We start from the raw sequence: 21,398 nt of genomic DNA on the forward strand, positions 1-21,398 counted from the left end.
CCCATTCGTTTCCTTCATTTCCTATCATCGTCCTATCCTTAACAGAATAACTCAGATTGGAAGAAGTTAAATAGCAAACATGCATAAAAGTTATAGTTAAAATAATCTCTTCGTTAAAGTAATAAACATATTTGAATTAATGAGTGCAAATAAAAGTAAATTTATCAATTAAATTGTAGATTTCATTTCACTCCTTTGTATCCATACAAAAAGGTGATAATTCAATAAAAATTATTCAATTTTATTCATAAAAGTATGCAATGATTTCATAAATGTTTTGTTATGACGTTGTCACGTTAAACTATCGTCCGTAAACCAACTTTACATACAACCAATTTTTTCAAGTTAATTTACTACAGACTTTAAACTCGGCAGAGGTGTTTTTACATTACATGGCCATCACTAAGGACGAAGTTTTTTCGAAAAATCATCTCCCAAGGGTGGTTTAGCCAGGGCAACGCCGGCAGTGTCTGTGCGACATTATTATTTGGTTATAATGGTAACTTATTAATCAGAATAGACCATTAAATCAGTCAACTTGGATATAATGGTAACTAATTAATCCAAATAGGCTATGAAAGCAGTCAACTTGGTTATAATGGTAACTAATTAATCAGAATGGACCATGAACGCAGTCAACTACTTGTTTGTATGGCATTATCGATTAAAAAACTTTCAAACGAGATGATTAAAGGCATATATCTTCAAATAATTGTTGCGAGCGAGGCACTAATGGATAACACAAAGTAAACAACCATGATCGACTGGTCTTAAAGGTGAAGAATCATTTATTACTGTCCTATAATTTCATGATTTTGCATTTTGCTCACCATTTTAAGTAAATCCATAATACTACCGTAGTTATTTATTTCTTAAAGGTTTTTCTCAGTTAGAACAGCCCTTATTTAATCGATATTTTTTTCTCAAACTACTTAAATGCAAATATTATACTTCAATTCTACATACTTAAGATATCATTCCAGACCGGCGCACGATACGCCCAAACTGTAATTTTTTTCTTCTTCTTTGTAAATGGAACAGAAACATTAATGCAAGATCACAGATATTCACTTGTGTGGAAACAACTTTATCACTACAAAACAGTGTTCACAGTAACACTGGGTTCGGATTCTTACCAGGGCGTTTGTGCTTGGTGTTGGCCCAGTACCTCCAATAGTTGAAATAGCTTAAAATAATAAAGTAAAATCATTGAATATTCGATAATCTTTCCCGTGCTTGAATGAAACGTCGGTTAAAATATAAAATTATGCGTCAATTTTCGTAAGATATAAGCAGTATTATCACGGGAAAAAAAAGTGGTTCTCTATAAAGTAGGTTTACGGACGATAGTTTAAAGTAACGTCATAACAAAACATTGATGAAATGATTGCATACTTTTATGGATAAAATTGAATCATTTTTATTGAATTATCACTATTTTGTATGGATACAAAGAAGGAGTGAAATGAAATATACAATTTAATTGATAAATTTACTTTTATTTGCTCTCATTAATTCAAATATGTTTATTAATTTAATGAACAGATTATTTTAACTATAACTTTTATACATGTTTGCTATTTTACTTCTTCCAATCTGTGTTATTCTGTTGATAGGACGATGATAGAAAAAGTAGGGAACGAATGGGAGTGTTTCAACTTTAATGTGCCTCGAAAAAGTCAAATCGATGGTTGTTGCAATCGAGTGGAAGAGAGATAGATGCGGCGCAAGTGTACAATGAGCGTAACGGGACACAGCATAACGGGACAATGTGCGTAACGGGACACTTTTTCGTGAGTGCAGCCGGCGTTTATCGATTTAATAGACGTCACGTCAAAAAATATATGTTTTTTTCTTGTAGTGTTACAAACTATCTCTTGGCAACTGGTTTCCGAAGGACTCCTTTACGGGAGGAAAAGTACTTTACCGCCCGTGCAGGCTAGCAAACGGGACGAGGAGGTGACGAAGCCCGTGTCTCGGAAGACACCCGCGCAGTGGCGTGTGACGACACTCGCCGCGGGGAGGGGGGGTTCGCTACGCTCGCCAGATTTACGGTCGCAATATTCCCCGCGGGCCCGCCATATATCGCCAGCAGCCGACCGCGCCGGTTTGTAAGTTAGGAGAAGGGGGGAGGAGGGGTGGCAGAGGGGCGTGTGAGGGGGTGTGGGGGTAGTGGATATGGCTGCAAGGGTCGGGAGGTGTTTGTCAACTGCATCTGACAGCCCATCCAGCTTCAAAACAACTGCCTTTCCCTTCCCCTCACCAACACCCCGCGCATTAACAACGGCCGACCCAACCACACCTCCCCGGGAGAGTCACCCTCCGATCCCCGTCTCCAGCAGAGAGGTCCCTCAGACAGACACTCGTGGCGACAGGCGGCAGTTTGTTATCGCACCCTCGCGTTGCGCGCCGTCGACCTGCTTAGCGTGGGAGAGAAGGGTCTTAAGGGGGTGGTACCTACCCTTACAACTTTTCTCGAATGATTTTACATTAATTTTCTTTTGTATAGCCATCTGTTTGGACTTGTGTGTGACTGGACTTGTGATGTTTTTTCAATTTGTGTAAATATGTTAGGACTTTGAGACATTCCTTATATCAAGACTGTGTTTGAACTCCCGCGCGACTAGTTGCCGGCACTGCCAGCTAGTGGCAGGACCAAATGTTTTGACTGTGGACTGATAACACCATCTTCCTGACGGAACGACTTACCGCGGCGGCGCGATAACAAAGACTGACTAGTTGCCGGCACCGCCAGCTAGTGGCGCTACCGCAGCCAGTAGCGCGGGAGTTCAAACACAGTCTTGATATAAGAAATGTCTCAAAGTCCTAACATATTTACACAAATTGAAAAACATCACAAGTCCAATCATACACAAGTCCAAACACCATCGTTAGTTGTTTATAAAAAAAGTATTTTATCAGATTAGTTTATACCATTTTATGATTAAAGATAATGTAATATGCAGTTTGGAAAACAGTTTTTTTTTGTATTATACAGTCATTCCAAAAACGCAACGTCAAGCCGCGAACAATTTATAGGCCAGTAAATTACGGTTATCAAACAAACAAACAAAAATATCCAAAATTAAAAAAAGGAGCGTATTTTTCGAGTTATTGCCATTATACAATTTTTTTTAAGTCCACGCCCTACACCAAATTATTAGATACTATAAATAAGAATTTTCGCTGCGTAATCATATTTGACAGTACTATTAATAACAATTCAAAATAATAGCTCACATGCTATACTTTTAGGAGGAAAAAAATATTTGAAAGACTTACGTGGCAAAAAATTTCATCGGGTAAATATTAATAGCGATTCTGTAAAAAAAAAAAAAAAAAAAAAATTACTTTGCTAACGGGAAATTTAATTTGAAAAGTTAGCAAAGTAATTTTTTTAAGATTTAATAATTAAAATTACACCATTAAAAATTATTGTTGCATGAGAGGTGCAAAGTTATTTTTAACACGCTTTTATTAGCTTTATACGTATGTATGTTAGTATGTAACGGAAAATTTTAACATGATTTTGACCCCCTTCAAAACGTCGGATTAACTCGAAAATTGGCATACCTATCAAGGACCGAGGCAAATTCAATATTTTAAACAGTTAGGCCCGTTATCCTTACTAGGATAATCAGGATTAGTGATTTTTTTTGTTTTCCTAAAACTGGTACCTAGTGTCTTTGCGCTAAGACCAAGAAGGGAAACTACCAGGCGCGCCGATCACCTATTTCTCAGATAAGTTACCGACTTAGAATAAGATGAAATTTTCGGAGAGGGAATCTGAGAACCGGCTATCTCATCCAAGGTAGGCATTAGGCGCCCAAATTGCTCATTTCTCGGATAAGTTACTGACTTAGAATAAACATCAATGACTTCCCAATTTTATTGAAAATCATTGATTTTCATAGTAGGATATTGAAAATATTGTGTACTATAGTTCTTCAACACGCTATATGGAATATATATTTTAAAAGCAGCCAATATCTACTCAAACTCGCTTTAATAGTAAATTGATGTAATAAAGAAAACCCAACTAAAAAATTAAAAATAAATAATGGTTTTAATAATTAAGAAAACACGCTTTTATAGAAAATCCGACTAAAAATGAAAAATAAATAACAGTTTAAAAAACTAAAAAAAACATGCTTTTATTGAAAATCCAAATAAAAAATAGAAAATAATTTTTTATAAATTTGAATTAAGAATAGTGTAAAAAAATGTATTTTATTGTAAAAAAGCATAGGGTGCATAGTGTCAATAGTTATTAATATTTTATTTTACAGATATGAGTAGAAGGATTATTATTTTTATAATATCTTAAAAGGGGTAAGTAGGTATTCCAAATTATTTTGCTTCTATTATTTCGAGTTTCTGCGCATAATTAAAAAAAATTCGTAATATAACCATATTTCATTGTTTATAAAAATAATTTTATACTAAACATGCATTTATTAAATTGTTGCTGTTAAATTAATGGAAAATTTTTATGTCAGACCTGGTCTGTAATAAAGGCATGGAATCATGTGGTTTACAGTTTTGGATTATTCTTTCGTATACTTACCCTTCATCTTGTATTTATTTATTTTCAGTAAGTCTATCATTAATCTATAAAAATCCGTGTTTCCTAAGAACCTAGAAACCTGAGTTTTTCAGGGTTTTAGAAAAAACTAATTTTTATTGATTTAATGAATCATAGCACATTCTAAATATAAACCAATAGAAGACGAAGATCACATACTAACGGTTAATCTAAAACTGTCCACCACATGATTTCATTATTTAATTACTTGCTAGAACTACATCAAATGTTGCTATTAAAAACCACGAAATAATAATTTTTTAGTATAAAACACATTGTGTAAACAATTAAATATGGTTATATTAAGAAATTTTCTAAACTTTTTGGCAGAACCAAAATATTTTACGATACTAACCCTTAAAGTAGGTAGAATGCAATGCCTTTATGGCAGTATTATTAGTTAATAAACTTCGTAATCTTTCGCAGCCATTACCTTGGAAGACAGATTTCAACAGATCCTGCCTATCAGTAAGCATGACCTACCCAGGAATTAACATCCAATTAATTTATTGTTACATGCAGGACTTTGCAGTCCGCAGTCCACAGCTCCGCTGACAAGGTTGTGACGTCATAAAGTAATACATACCTCTTCCAATGTTTCTCCTCTAAATGGACTATATTTGTGTTGAATTTTTAGTTTTTTCAACAGAACGTAAATTTCGAAGTTTCGGAGATAATGCGCCGCGCTCTTGATTTCAAGCAAAATATTATTTTATGAATTGCAATTCTTTGAAACTTTTTAATAATGTTTTTAGGTTCCAATTGCGTGAAGATTACATTTTTCTCAGTTAAGAACTCCGACTTAGTACAATCTTGGAGCAATCGTTTATTTTTTTAAACTAAATCCAAACTTTATTTCTGTTACATTTATATTCATCGCTTTAAACTGTCTAAACTTAAAAAACAAAAATATTCTGCAGTTTACAGATTGCTTCTTTTTGTAGAAATTTTTTTGTTTGTAATTTTTCATACTGATGTTCTTAGGTATATCTCATTAAATATTTTTGGTTCATTGTGGATTTTTAAAATGGTTATAAACACAGAGAAATTTTCGAGATAGGCTGTTTTTGCTTTCCAGCAATCTTCAGATACTTCCATCTTTACACTGTGCCTGAAAAGAAGGAGTCTTGTGCCATACTGAATAGCTTCTCTGCTTCAACCATGAATACAAACCCTCCCTCCCTGGGTAAAACTCACACTGGGGTGGGAAGTGGCAAAGCATTTTCCCTTTTCACGTCGCAAGTGCCGACAGGCAGGCATCACACTCTTAAGTTTGACTTCAACACTTGACGAGCATTGCTAATAAAGTGCCAAAGGTTTTTGCACTTTGCAAAGCAGAGTTTACTGTAAGATATTTCTGGTCTCACAAATTAACAAAAAAAAAAATTATATGAGACAAGGCTGATTGCTCGCTATATTTTTTTTTTTCGTTGATGTTGCTTAAGAAATTATTGTCAAAGAACATGCAAGAAAGCTTTATATTGTTCTGGATCGTGGTGATAACATGAATAATAGCAAAGGGTAGCAACAATTTTTTTTTTTCAAATCACAACTATTTTAAGAAAAACTCAAGTATGGCTTGTTCTGGAATTATAATTTCAGCTGAGGCCGTGCCTGAGAGAAAATCAAAGATGGGAGTGATTCACCGCCGTTCAGTAATATTTAAATTCAAGGAAACACATACTATGTCATACAAAAATCTTATGATAAGCATCTATATACATTAAACTGATATTATTAATTCACTTAAACCTGTGTTAAAAATGTTACTTAACTATGTTTCTTGAACCTACACGCATAGGATTCTTCATATTAGCTTAAATTCTGAAACTAAATACAGAAATTAATTAACAATATAAAAAAAAATTATAATAATAATCCCTTATAAAGGAAGATAAATGAGACAAATACATTATATATTGTTAAATTCACACATTAATACATCATTTGTTTACTACGGGAATAGCTGTATCACGGATTACAATATACGCAAGGGATTATTTCTCTAATTATTTTAATTTTTTTAAAAAACATCAACTAACGTTCGTTTTTTTTTTTTTTTTTTTTTTTTTTAGCCCTAGCCGAACGCCAATTTAGGGGTGTGAATTCTTTGTGAAGTCATGCATACAAAGAAACACATCTGATCCAATGCAATGACACATCATTGCAGTACAATTTTCATCACGAGTGATCGAAACAGAGTTTTAAAATGTAATACTCTCATAACACATACGGAACTCTACCGCTTCTCTGTTATTTCCTTCGACGTCACACTTGTTCTGAGCTAATTGAATGATGTCACGAGAGTAACATTCGCTATGTATTTATCAATGCAGATTAATTTTGTAAATTGAAATATAGCAAAAATATACTTGCTAAAGACTATGATAAAAAAATTTTTTAATTCAAGCAGTTTCAGATACCGTTAGATTTTTTATTTTTTTTAATTTTGAAGATAATAATTTGACATTTGACAGTTTATTTTAAGGACTCTGGGCCAATGAAAAATCTTCAACAGAAGAATTACGAGTCGGTAACCAATCAGCAGATGTAATTTGCACGAGTGCATAGAGGATCATGGAGTCTATCCTTTAGGGATTTGAAATCGCGAATTTTAAGAGATTAACCGGCGTCAAAGGTTTTTAGTATTAGGCAGGGGCGAAAATACGTACGATTTCCAGGGATAAGGGGGAGGAAAAACGTTTATCATTCCCGTTTCACAATCACAAATTTACAAGCAGAATTGGGCACCATAGATGGGCTTTTTAATTCCAGGGTGGCCGGCACCCCTTGCACCCCTTGGGATTTACGATTATTGTATTTGGACGTGGCTAATCAAAACTGAAGTAAAGAGGAAACTAAATAAGGAATACAAAATAAAAATATATATATATGATTTCAACTTGGGTAAATTAAAAAACAAAGAGTTTTGTTATTAAATATGGCTAAGTGTTGGATAGTGCATACTTCCTTTGCCTGAGCGATTGCAGTTTTTTTTGTACTAGTTAAAAGCCTGCTAGAGTGCCCGATTTGAGCTTTTGAATTGCCTTGACTGCCTAGTTTCTACAACACATTATCCGTAAAACATTTTTGCATGTTTAATATCCTGCTTTTACACCCATTCACAGATTTCGACTTTAAATATTAGCAGCTTTTAACCAACGAAAACATTTTGCTATTACGGTTAAATTTTGTAAATAAGTACGACCATACAATTCAATAAAGCTTAACAAACTATACAGTTATAGAATTTTTTAAAAACCTTGTTATAAAGAAAAATGACTATACATAGATAGTCATTTAATTATGTTTTAAGATTTATACATTCTGAAAAAAAAAGTGGAATAATGTCACGACATGTTCACTTTATTTTTATGCTATACAAATATTTTCTTCCCCTTTACGCTAACTTAATTTTATTGTTCCATAAATGATGTGAGAATGAACGGTTCATTCTTCAATTGCACCATTTCTTCTACGGCAATGAACCATGCTTTAATCGAAATAAATTTGAAATACTGTAATTTGCAACTGCGAATTTGAAACAGATATTTCAAAATATGGATGTTAAAAGAATATATGAATTTGTAAGAACGGTATAAAAAATAATTGAACGCCGATTATTATATATGAACAGCAGATACCTAATAAAGTTTGTTTGGGATACTTAAATTTATTATATAAGTCCAGGAAATACGCGTTGCCTAAATGAAAGATTACAATCGAAATTAATGTTTTACGCAATTTTTATACTCCGCGAAAACGTTTCTCAAATAACTGTAGGCTACATACTAATACGATAATAATGTAATTGTACTGAGATTTCCATTTTACTTACGAAGTATTTAATATAATCAAAAACATGAATGTTTAAGTTATTTGGTTGAATTTTTGCTTGATGGCAATGTTAAACGTGATTTATCTTAACTTTAAAGTAAGTATGTTAACGTGAGCGATAATCTGCCATTTTTTAATGAACACTATTTTTCGTGAAACAAATAGTTATAAAAGTGCAGTTGTGACGGACAAACAATATTTTACGAAGTTTATGAAAATTTATTAACTATGTGAAAATTAATATACGGAGACCACATATTTCACGTAACGTTATTTAAAATCTATTAAATAGTTTGTGCTTAGCCGAAATTTCTGATACTAAGATTCAACTGACAGGTAAGTCTGCATAAACATATACTAATTAAGCATTTTGCTACATTTAAGTGTATTTTTTATGTGACGAAAGTTGAAATTTTTTTTTATAAATTTCAATTATAAAAGCGATATTTCAAACATACACTGAAAAAATTTATTCAACCTAATCCCAGTTTTTTGAGAAAATAGTTCGTTTTTATTCGAGAGAGCGCGTGTGCAGTATTTAAATAATGGCATTTTTGTTATTTAACTGCAACTTATATTTTTCCATTCATAAATAGCAGTGATAAATATGTGCTTTATAAAGATACTAGCTTAAGTTGCAGACTTAAAACGATTTGAAGAGGCTTCTTTCAGTGCGATATTTATATAGTGAAAGAAATATACCTATAGAGATTTAAATTTATAGAACTTATTGTAGAAAAACTGTGACATTTTGATTTTTAACGCTTTCGGAACCCCCTTTAGGAGCTGATGTTCGGAAAACCTCGGTATCAGGTGGTGTCTATGTAATATAAGGAACACTGGTGCTGAATTTCGAGTCATTAGAACATATATTTGAAAGACGGGAAATTTTTAATCTTTAGTGCCCACCAACCCGCCTTGGTAGCTGATTAAGTGAGTAAAAAATCAAAATGTTAAAAACGTCGCCCGGAGACGCAGAAGGCATCAACAATGCAATGGAATTGAAAAGTAGGGAAATTTTGATCTTTACCGCCCACGCAACCCTCCACTGGGAACTGATTTTCGTAACCTTTTTTTTTTTTGCAGCAAAAGGAATATGTGAGCAAGCCCGTGGGTCTTGTAGCTCCTGAGAATTCGCGATGATTGAGTCAGTGAGTTGTATTTTGCTTCATAGAAAATTTACAACCTCTTTTCACTCCTTTAGGGATGGAATTTCCACAAATCCCTCCTTAGTGCACCACCAGGGTACTCAGGGGCAGTTTTCTCAAAATTTCAAATCTCTAGGTCCATCGGTTTAAGCTGTGTGTTGTATGTCAGTCAGTAATTCATTCAGTCACGGTACTGTTTTATAGGTATATATGATTTTATTTAAGTTTAAAAAATATTCAAGGAAATATTAAAAATAGGTATAAAAACTTTCAGTAGATATTATTACAGAATATTAACCATCAAATTCGAGCTTCACTATGCAGCAATAGAGCTTGAATTATTGGGCATGTTGATCTTTATAGTCTTAAGATTATCTTAAATTAGGTAAATTTTTCCCTGAAGATTGTGGATAAAATTGTCAAAGGTTTTTTTTTAAATTCTTAAAAAAAAACATTTCTCTCGTGTTTTGTTTCATTAAACACCGATGTAAAAAAATGTTCCGCTTTCGGAAGAGATAAGCGCGTGGCTAATTTTTAAGTAAATTTGTTTGCGCTCACGGACATTGCTCACATGTTCGTCAGATCCTGTGGGACGGCGTGTGATATGCAGACCTGCGTGACCTCTTGAATTACAGCGACGCGTTTAGCCGAGCCGCTGATTGCTCAAATCTCCTCGCCGCATCAGCTCGGCGTATAGCGCTTATGCGCAAATGGCTACACCCACACACGCACACACGCACACGCATGCCTGGATTTGCAAACGGGGCAACCGGGCATTTGCCCAGAGCAACAAGTTTTGAGGGTTTGGAAAATTTGAGGAGGATTTGAATTTTATATACTTGTTATATTTTTATTTTCATCTATAGCCTAAAACTTGTTACATTTTCAAGGGTGTTTAAAATAAAAATAAATAAATAACGCCTGGGTATTTGTTTTTGAAAACCTTCACATAAAACAGATTATTTTTTGACAATTTTTTAAAAATTAAATCAGTTTCCATAGAATACTGTCATTGGTAGAGACAAGGGGAAATGTTAATTTAAACCAATTATTGCAATGCGCTGAAAAATACTAGTCCATAAACCAAATACTTTTGAAATATATTGTTTAACGAATTTTAAATCTGACTCATGTTTTACTATGGTAGTTACTACAACTGCAACAACAATTTATTAAATTTAAATAAGAAAAAAGACACATAGCCTATTTCTTTAAGAAAGCCTTAGTATTTAGTTGCATAACGTGCTGTTTTAAAAGTAATAATATATAAGATTGATTATTTAAAAAAATTTTTTTTGGGAAACTGATAAGGGAAGGGCGTGGCAAAAGAATATCTGCCTGACATAGCATCGCTGTCTACATGGGTCGCTTTAGCTCAGTTGCTTCAAACCTTCGTGATCATACCTTCTTTGTGTTTCATGTATTAATGGTTTGCAAGTCTCGGCAGAAAGGTAAACCAAACACACACAACACGTGCATTGTAAATAAACTGATTGTTATATTTCTGCGAGACATGCCTTAAATGCACACCTACATAGTAAAGCCTGTTTGTAAAGTTTCCAAAATGAAATCAATGAAATGAATATGATTTTGTAGTAACTAGGTACATAAAATTTTCGTGTTCACCTTATGATTTTGCGTAGATAAAACGGCGGGTTTACATGGACGGCTCATTCCTCTTCGTAACTGAGACAGAAAATTTTTATTTCGCCGTTACTTTCGACCACATCCTATTGGGTTTATTATGAAGCCAGAAGTGAGATTATGCGCGTTATAATTTATTTTCATACTGGCTGAAGTACCCGTGATTCGCTACAGCAGTCCACAGGCAGACACATTCGCGCTGCTCGTTACAAATGCCCCTTCTATTTGCCATGGATACGCAGAAGGAATAAACGACGCAAAAGCTCATTGCCATGGAGACTAAGAAAGCATCAAAAATGCAAAAGCTTGTTACCATGGATAAAACAATGCAATAGCAAAATATAGAATTTCAGAAGTAATTTCAGAAGTAATAGTTATAATTGCTCTCTAGCTATATCCCACAGTAACCGTGCATTTTTCCCGGGATAAAAAGTAGCATTCTACGGCCCATAAACTACTTATCTCTATAGGAAAAAAAATTGTCCATCCATTGGTGCGTGAAAGAAGCACAAACAAACAAATTCAACAAACATACTTTCGTATTTATAATATTAGTAATGATAATATATTTTTTTTCTCAAATCCTTTTGAAGTGAATTTACATTAGTAAAATTAAGTTGGTGTGTAGTTAAAATCAGCCCAGACCATCGCCTTTATTTGCGCCGATCGAGAAAGCCACCCTAGCGATAACGGAAACAAAGACATCAGAACATCAGACGTAACGGAAAAAAAAATTAAATTTCGTGAGCAGTAATTTCATGTCCCGTCACAATACGCGATACCACTATTATTCGTTGGCTTATCATCTCAAATTTCCCTCATTCATTTTCGATTGCTTTATATTTTTTTTCCCTCGGTAGTTATTTGTTGGCTAACGCACAGGGGGTAGCGGGGAAAAAAAGTTTTTTTTTTTTGGTTCCTGGCGAAGTGAGAATCACCGCCATATTTCCCGCTGAAATTTTAATGCCCAGATATTTACCGCTCGTCGGGCCTCTAAACAAGGGCCGGCGGGAAGAAAATGCGATAACGGCCGCCAGGAAGTTGTCGACTATTTCGTCGACGGGTTTGGGTGGGGGTGGAGGTGTGAGGAAGGGTTGTGTGAGCTCCAGGGGCGATTATTTGGTGAATATTTAACGAGACGGTGCTAGCCACCGGGACTGGTGATTGCGTTAGCGATGTGTGAGGGGGTGGGTGTTGTGTAGGAGGGGGTTGGGAGGGGATGCAGGAGGTGCCACACGCGCGACCATAAAGCAGGCACACGCAACGTAACGCACGCGTCGCACGCGGGAAACAACGTCGGAAGGGTCGTAAATCTTCCCCGGCGCGCGACCCCGCCTCGCCGACCAGGTTGACGTCACCGCCGACACAAACGCGTTGTGGGACAGCGGGGAAGGGAAGAGGTGGGGTGGATACAGATGTGGCTATTAGGCCGCCCGCCCGCGCGAGGTATGCGAGATGTTTCGTCGCGGTGGTCAACGAGGGTGGGGTGAAAACAAAAAAAAAATGTGCGAGCGAGTGTTTCAGAATGCCCGCCAGTGATGTGTGAAACATCTAACCCTCTTAAACGAGCGAATCCACGAGCAAAACACACTAATAATACACGAAATTCGTACACGAAATTTTAACGTAAGGAATAATTTAAAACAGTGCCGAGCGTGACAAATGAATTACTATAACGTAAAGTGAGAAAATAACAATTATTTAGTATCCCACAGTCCAAACCATTAATGTTTTTTTTTTCATACGTAAGTATTAGTCACAACTTATTAATTTGTGTTTAACACGTCAATTGAAATGATTAGAACAACTCCAACTATATTATGTAAGTATCCTATATTTTTTTCCAACACACAGAAAGTTCCACTTTAATACTTAATTGTGTTAAGGAGATCTAATATTTACCTATCAAAAATAGTTTTCCACCACCTTGACGTCTGTACAAGCATGTGAAAAAATAGTTTACTGCGAACAGTAAGTAGAAATACAAAATTATTTTACCTTTTGATAAAGATTTTTCACTCATTAAATACCTATATAACAAAAAATAAAATAAACAGATAGTTTGTGTCTCAATTTTCTTACTACGCACTTAAGCTAAAAATATGTATACTTAGGTATGGCTATTGAAATTTGCTGTAGCTAATTTTTACGGTCTGAAATACATTTTGTAAATAGGGTAATTACGTTATTATTTCATGATTGATAGGAGTTTTTGTTTAAGATATTTAGGATCACAATATGTTATAACTTTTTATTTCTTATTTTTAATTTTTTTTAAAAAACGAAAACCATTAGTTTGAAGGAATTTAATGCAACGTAAATTAATTTCAGTTCCGTAAGAAATTAAATCTGTAGTTAGGAATAACAAACCAGAGAAAAGGGGACGATACACTTAATTTGATAGCTAGGTATTGTAGCCTACCTACTGTCTCCATGAACACGACAACCATAGAGAAGAGAGATGAAGAAAGCTCTTCCTATCACCGGGACTAGGAAAAAATATTATTTTGTTTTTGTATGAGATAAATTTTTTTGGGGCCCAACAACCAGGCACTATTCGTCGCTCTTTAGTCAGAAACTCAAGGAAGCTCATAAGGGTGAAGCCAGCGCACGCATCTAGGGCCACCGAAGTCTTTACGCCCAATACAGAATTTCTGTCACATTTTTGTCACATTTGTGTCATTTCTGTGACATTTGTGACACATTAAGAGTTATCCCACAATTAAACTTTTCGCAAAATTAGACATAGGCTTGACGCATAAGCCAGAAATACTGCACTTAAAAAAATTTAGTCATTCTGATGTTAGAAGAACACAGTTTAGTGAATAGTAGAGGAATATTATAAGTATAATGATTTATGAACGTTCACAGTTTCTTAAATCCTTTTGAAAGCTAGATATCACAGCAAAAAATTAGATAGGAACACATATATTCGTGGTAAAAAAAATATTTTGTTCTACCAACTTCACCAGATCTTCAATTGTTCTGAGTAATGAAACGAATTATTATTTTACAAAATTGACGCACTTATGATTAAACTTATGGTCCAAATGGATAGCCAAACGTTTCCGCCAAAATTTGGTATTTAGAACAAAAACTTTACCTGGAATATTGAGTAATATTTATTTTTTATTTTACTTCGGTCAATAACCAAGGTCGTCAAAGACATTGTTACAAAAAAATATACACATTTTAAAGGATTTGTGGAATGAGTAAGTGGAAATATGTATTTGCCTTCTGCAGGGGTTGGCAACCCGCGGCTACTTCCACGGGATGTTGCGGCTCTACGACTCACTTACTGCCACAGCACAAAAAAAAAAAAAAGACGAACGAAACCAAACGGCCCAATCACAAGGCATGTCCTCAACTTGGGTGCTGCATTTACCATCGCACGCCCGCCCCCGCATTCCCCCAGGGGCTATTTAATTTTAATTATTAATTAATTAAAATAATTTAGAGGTTCCTGTTGTATCAGTAGAGCTCTACTAATGACTACCATATTTTTTTTTACATTTACGTGTTTTTTATCCTTAAATAACCATATAAATTTTTAAGACTGTGTTGAATTCGCGAATAAAATATTTCGATTTTATATACTTTTATCACCTTAAAATTCCACGTAGATGCAGAGAAAACACAAGCAGCGGCTCTCTAAAAAAAATGGTAGAATCTGTTTACTTAACATTTGGCTAATTTCACCCGTAAGTCCGCCGACCCCTGGCCTCAGTGATTAAGAGGAAACCTTGTGAGCATAATTCTGTACGGTTGCAATGAAATCGCAATGTAATAAAGTTTGTATGTATGCTGCTCGTTAAATTCTTTTTTTTTTACTGTACATAAGCTTCTTGTACCTAAAATAATTATAAAAACTTAAATTTAAGACACCGTTACTTCCACAAAAATAATTTAGCAATTTAGATATCAAATTTAACATGAACAAGTGCTTTTTAAAATTCTAACTACACTCGGGAAAGTCAAGCAGTTAAAAAATTTATAAAGCCCATTTTAGGATGTAGGGCTAAGATAGAAACTGAAAGAAGCAATACTTACTGCTAAAACCTTTTTAAGGTCATAACAATATTCAAACTTAAAGCAAATAAATCCTGCTTTAGTGCTTTATAAAATAACACAGGTTATTAGATTTTCCGATATTTTAAATGAGTATTTCATAAATCGTTTTTACAGATATTTAGTAATTCTTTAAGATGTACAGGATAAACTATTTGATGCTATTAATCATTGTGATTTTAATGTTAATCATTAACGTATAAGACTATTCCTGAACGAGGTTAAGCTATGCAATGATAAACTAAAAATAACTTATTATCACATAATATTCATACCTAACATCGCATATTTCAGTTTCTATCGCACCCTCTTAACGAAATATCTGCACACTGTTTGGCAGCTTTGGTAAGTGGGCAGACACCTTAATTCACATAAGCGAATTTAGTAGGTACAATTATTTTGCGTTTAGTGACCTTTTTAATGAGCCATTATTGAGTTTTATGTTCATAAACCTTCAGCACTATATCTAAACAACATTTCTTTGGGCACAGCTTTCATTATGCTTGTGTCGAAAAAAATATTCTATAGAATGTAATTTGATTATAATAGCCAGTAAAGAAAATCATTGGACATTTTGTATAACATAAAGTCTTGGAACTAGAACATATTTTTAAAATGTTCTGCTATACTAGGTAGGGGCATGCACATTTCGCGAAAAGATTCTAAGAGTAGCTGAAAGTTAAAATACTGTAGCATCGTCTGTGTTTCGTGATTGGGTGAGTTTCTTTCAGGTGCATGTTCAGTGTTACAACACCAATGACAGTAATTCAGAGCGGAAGCAAACGCGTGCTGAGTGGCTCGGTCAAACAAGGCAACGACTTCTCTCGCAGACGGCAGCCAATCACAAGGAATTAACCACTGCTGCGGGTATACCTTGTTGCAGTCTAATAGACGTTCAGATTTTTTCGTGAAAAATGCCAGCCCCTACTTATAGGATGTGTAACAGGCAATGAACTCTTTCATTTATCTACAATAAACCGGAAGTGACTGTAAAAAAAAAATATATTTCAAAACTTTTGAACTTAATTTAAAATGAGTAGACTATTGGTTAGCTTTAGACACAAAATTTGAAATCGTATAAACCAAAGTATATGCGTTTAATTTATCAGTAAACGAGTTAAAACCAATCATTGATGGTAATTTATGAAGCAGTTTTAAAAGTAGAGTAGTTGATTGCCACTGACTTGATTTAATTTTAATTATTTTCTTTCAACGGGCCCGCCTGTCTGTTGAGAAGTTTCGCTTTTAAAAGTTGCAAAATACATGTTTATTATGGAAACTACTAAAAGTATGGGAACCTGTTATAGAAATAAATAATAAGACAAGCTTTGGAGTACATACTTTAAAAGCCCTTCTATATAGCCAGACGGAAATTTTCATCTTAGCGGTGTTACCTAAAAACTTTAAAGTGTACATAATTTAAGATGTTTGCACTGCACTTTAATAAAAAAAATTTAAACGATAAACTGATGGAGCCACTGCTTATGGGTCAAATTTAACTGGCCTATTGGTTTGAATTTTGGGCATCTTTGCTGTTTCTAAAGAAGTATATAGCAGTAAAATTTATGGAAACACAGGAAACGATAATGAAATTGGTTAACATAAGGCAAATAGCCGGGATTTTTTAAATTTAAATACTTTGCCTAGCTGGATCAGTATTTAACAGATAACGTGTTGGATGAATCCAGTACAGAAATCAACAACTAAACGTAACATGCAAAGCTTGTGTTATGAACCTTTCAAAGAAATTACAATAGCACAAAACATAACGAGGTCCGAATTAAAAACAAATGTAAGCGGGTGAAGTAGAAACTTATGGTCCCATAGTTGCACGTAGCGCCGCGATAAGATCAATAGCTCATTTCTCGTTCAAGCGATTGGGCCATTTAAGCCCGTGCGGATATCGCTATTAGCGCACCAATACTTCTACAAATAATTACCTGCAGAAACGTGATATAGTTCTCTGAATGATTCTTGCAATTTAAAATATGGATCTTAAATAATTTCCTGGACATACGCAATGACCAGTGTTACCGTGGTTGTCACGGAAAAACCTGGAGAATGGACAATAAAGAAGAATACAGAAACACGCGGAGAACAAAACTAATAGTCTGTTGTAAGATATTTAAGGCCTTCACAGCACAGACAAATCCGTGGAAGGAATTTATTAGGAAGAAATTACAGCACAGATGGACACAGTATAGGCTGATAATGACGAGATAGTTGCAACAAGAAACGATAATACGCACAAGCGCTATGTTATCCAACATTTTTATTTTGTCTGTACCTATAAACTGTTCATGTTACAACTGTCTGTTCGTTGTCAGTTCACAACAGCCATCCGTGCAGTTGATTTTTTTTTTTCCAGTCTAAAACCCCATGCATAGGATTCTCTGTTCCGTCAAGGAATTCAACATTTGACATCAGCTGATAGGTATTAGTTTTTTCTCCGTGTGTTGCGCTCATGTATCTATCTCTGTTGTCTACCTTGGAGTATTTCTATGGTAACCAGTGTAGACCGACACTTGCGTTGGCCACAAGAGGGACCCATACGCCTTAACCGAATACATGTTCGCCTCTTGTGTTTGGGAAGGCAACAACACAGCTCTTTAGCGATAAGTTTTGAAAAAGATGTGCATTGGTCATGATTCAAGCAAGCAATCAAGAAAGATTTGGTCGTTTCGAATGGGGAATGTAGATTCATCTTTAAATATTATTTTTAGGAATAAACACAATATTTAATTAGTTCATTATTTATTGTAGCAGCAATATTTAGGAGTGCATAATTTCCTTGTTTTCCGTATTTTCTTTAGTTCATTCATCAACTATTGTCAATGTGTAGTTAATGTTAAAAAAAAAATTTAAGAATTAAAAAAAGTTTGAATACCAACTATCTTTCTCTCTCTAAATATATTATATATATGTATATAAATCTCACACAACTTCAGTGGAATACATGTTAACCTGGTTTAAGATGCGAAAATTCAGAAGGTATTCGACGGGTAATTTCTTGGTACTCCACTATCTCTTTAAGGGTATTGCCTACGTGAACACCCAGCCATGCGACGGGATAAGGCTCTTCATGCCGGACATTATCAGACGCGATACTGTCACAATATCACTTTCAACCACAATTCGCACCGTACATCGCAATTGTAAGAACATGACAATAGCAGAATAAAAGTATAAAAACTTTATGATTCTAGGTTTTTAAACAGCAAACAACATGGCCTACGAACAAATTTAAAACGCGTAGCCTAACTGCAATAAAATTTTCATGCGTTTTTCTTTCAAATTCTTATTATTCCAATTGCAATAACCTGTGCAGATTATGTGAAAATGATATTGTAAATAATTAATCGCACTCTGAAACCATTTGACATGTAAAACCTTAATTCGGCGGACGACTAGGTCTTCGGGCAGACAACACCCTTAAAGTTAGCTCTCACATGCTATGACTTTAGTTAATTTTCTTCCTAATTCTACTGGGTATTGAATGGTTCTCCTAAATTTTATGTTTCGTTCAAAAGTTTATCTCCAGAAATTTACTGTTTTTTTTTGCAGCGGTAAAATATCACTCACGCATTAATAGAGTGACATTTTACAACGTGCAAGTAATGCTAAGTAAGTAGGTATCAGACGATGAAAACTGGTGAACAAACAACAAATTCAGAATTCAGGTTTCCTATGTTCGTGATCAATCTGTAGGAATAGCCATTAAATTATCTTAATGAAAAAGTGACTTTATATCGGCTTTAATATTAGTTTAACTACTATTTATGTAAAATTAAACCGATACTTCTCTTGCATTGGTTGTTCTGTCGTTAATATATTCATCAAGTGTAATATAATGGGTGGTAAAGTCCGCGTAAGTGTTCATAATTATTACTATTATTACCTGCGTGACTTTTTACTCCCATTAGGTATAGGTATTACTTTTAATGAATATCTGTTGAAAACGTGTGTGACAAAACAACGATTGCAAGAGAGGTACCGCGTTAAAGTTTACTGGAAAATCCTGTAATTAATAGTAATGACTATAAAGTGAATGTCAATTACATTCCTGACAAGTGAGACCGAGATTTATGGGGACTTACACCTATCCTAAATTATTTTGCTTCTAATATTTTGTGTTTTTGCACATTATTTTTAATAAATTATTGATATGAACATATTTAATTATTTATAAAAAGACTTTAACTACTAAACAAGTCCTTATTTAATGGTTTTGTGAGCTTAAAAGCAAATTTGTATCAGTCCTAGCATGTAGGTGTGGTATACAATTTTTGATTAACACTTTAATTTTAGTATAGCTATCATTCATAAATAAATAGAAACTAGGTTTTCCCAAAACTATATTAACCAATGTTTTTCAGGGTTTTATGAAAACCAACTTTTTATTGATTTATGAATGACAGATTAAAATAAAGTGTTTGAATACGAGGCTACGTAAGAACGGTAAATCAAGAGCTGTTAGTACAGTACATGATTACGTGCTACAACTGACCTAAAAATATTGCCTTTAACTTCACAATAACTATTAAAAATGACTCTTTTTTGGACAAACATCATATTTATGACAAGTTGATAATGTTTTTTTTAATGATTTTATTTTAAAATCATGTACAGAGACGCGAAATATTCGAAAGAAAAATAATTTGGGATATCACCACCTCAAAGAGTGTTCGACCAAATACTCTTGAGACCAACACAGGACAGCTCCAATGTTTTTGTTTGAAAACCTGGCGTCGTTCTCACGTCAGCCCGTCAGATGGCAGACGGTATTCTCGCTATGAACACTGTAGCTGTTTAATATATACACATGGCACCAACATTACAATGAAAATAACTCAGAAAATTTTATTTAAAAATTACACAGATTTATGTGGGGGAATGAAACCTTCAAAACTTAAAATTTCTAAAAAAATAAGTGAATCGTTTGATACCAGAAAATTTTTAAACGGTTAATCTATAAAATATTTCTGCAGTCTCACCTCTTGCCGCTAGGTTATTTTTTTTCACGCTGTCGCTTGTGTTGTTAGTAGTCTATAAAGTCGTCCGGTGTTGGTCTCTCAGCGTGTTTGGTTCGACTCCCCTGAGCGGGCGACGGGAGATTTTACCTGATTCCCAGGAAGTGCATAGAAGAGCCCACGCAGCTGCAGCTGGCGTCGCTTCTTCCCCTCCGCCCCGCGAGACTGTCCCGCGAGCTGGTGCGTGCGCGGCCCGCTAGAGGCGCTGCTGTCGCGTGACGTAACGGACTACACGGCAGCGGGGCTACCCCCCTTTTCGGGAGCTACTTGCGCGACTGTACCAGACGGAAAATAACTACTATAGTCTGCAACTACTCTCCTACTGAATTTTTAACAAATCCTCTAACTTACAACGCTGGACTACAAATTTACGTGTTTCATAAGAGGATTGTATAATATGATAACCCTTATATCATGACGCTAATATATATTTTTTTTCTTTCGCGAATTTACCAGATATGTGGACACAATAACTGGGAGATAAAATACACGCGCTAAAATAAATAAAACAATTTGTTAACAACTTGATCAAACAGGCAGACGGCAACTTAGGAAAGTTGGTCCTCCCTCCCCAAAGAAAGGTCAGTGGTTTCCGATCGGAAGCCGCAGGTTTTGTGCTCCCGGAAACTTGTTTGTTCCGTCGCCCTTTAAGACCCCCGGTCCGCGAGAGTTGGCGCGCGTTGCCTGACTGCTAGGCGCAGCTAGCAACAGGCTGGCGTGCATCCTCCGGCGAGGGAGGGGAAGCTGTTCGCCCGAGGGGAGGGAGAGGAAGGGGAGGCTCGGTGGGCGTGGCCTGCGCGACCCCCCCCAGCAGTCCGACTTAGGCGAGGGGTGGGGAGGGGTCGCGCGGGGCGCGGGTGACGTCACGCCACGTGACGTAGGCGGGGACACGCATGCGCCTGCGCCGCGGCTGGCGCGCCAGATTGGTTGTCATGGCGACTCCCGCCCACCGTATTGCCCGAGTGGGTGGGCTCCCAGCTTAAAAACACAACGCCGTCAAGAGGAGGGAGGGGAGGAGATGGAGTGGGTAGGAGGGGGGGGGGGGGGGGGCGAGCTCCGAGCAGGGGCGGGGTGGATCCTTTTTTG

The 21,398-nt window shown here is 35.4% G+C and overlaps 1 protein-coding gene across 2 annotated transcripts in view; it reads right to left on the reverse strand.

Annotated features, from left to right (window-relative positions):
- LOC134535045 (CUGBP Elav-like family member 4) overlaps positions 1–21,002 on the reverse strand; it is a 693,633-nt gene extending 672,631 nt beyond the window's left edge. For both annotated transcript variants that reach the window (XM_063373883.1, XM_063373881.1), the window contains exon 1: positions 20,403–21,002. The gene's annotated coding sequence lies outside the window, so the exon portion shown is untranslated. The remainder of the gene's footprint in view (positions 1–20,402) is intronic.
- Positions 21,003–21,398: the final 396 nt, after the last annotated feature.

Source organism: Bacillus rossius, chromosome 8 (genome assembly GCF_032445375.1).
Source record: "Bacillus rossius redtenbacheri isolate Brsri chromosome 8, Brsri_v3, whole genome shotgun sequence".
NCBI lineage: Eukaryota > Metazoa > Arthropoda > Insecta > Phasmatodea > Bacillidae > Bacillus > Bacillus rossius.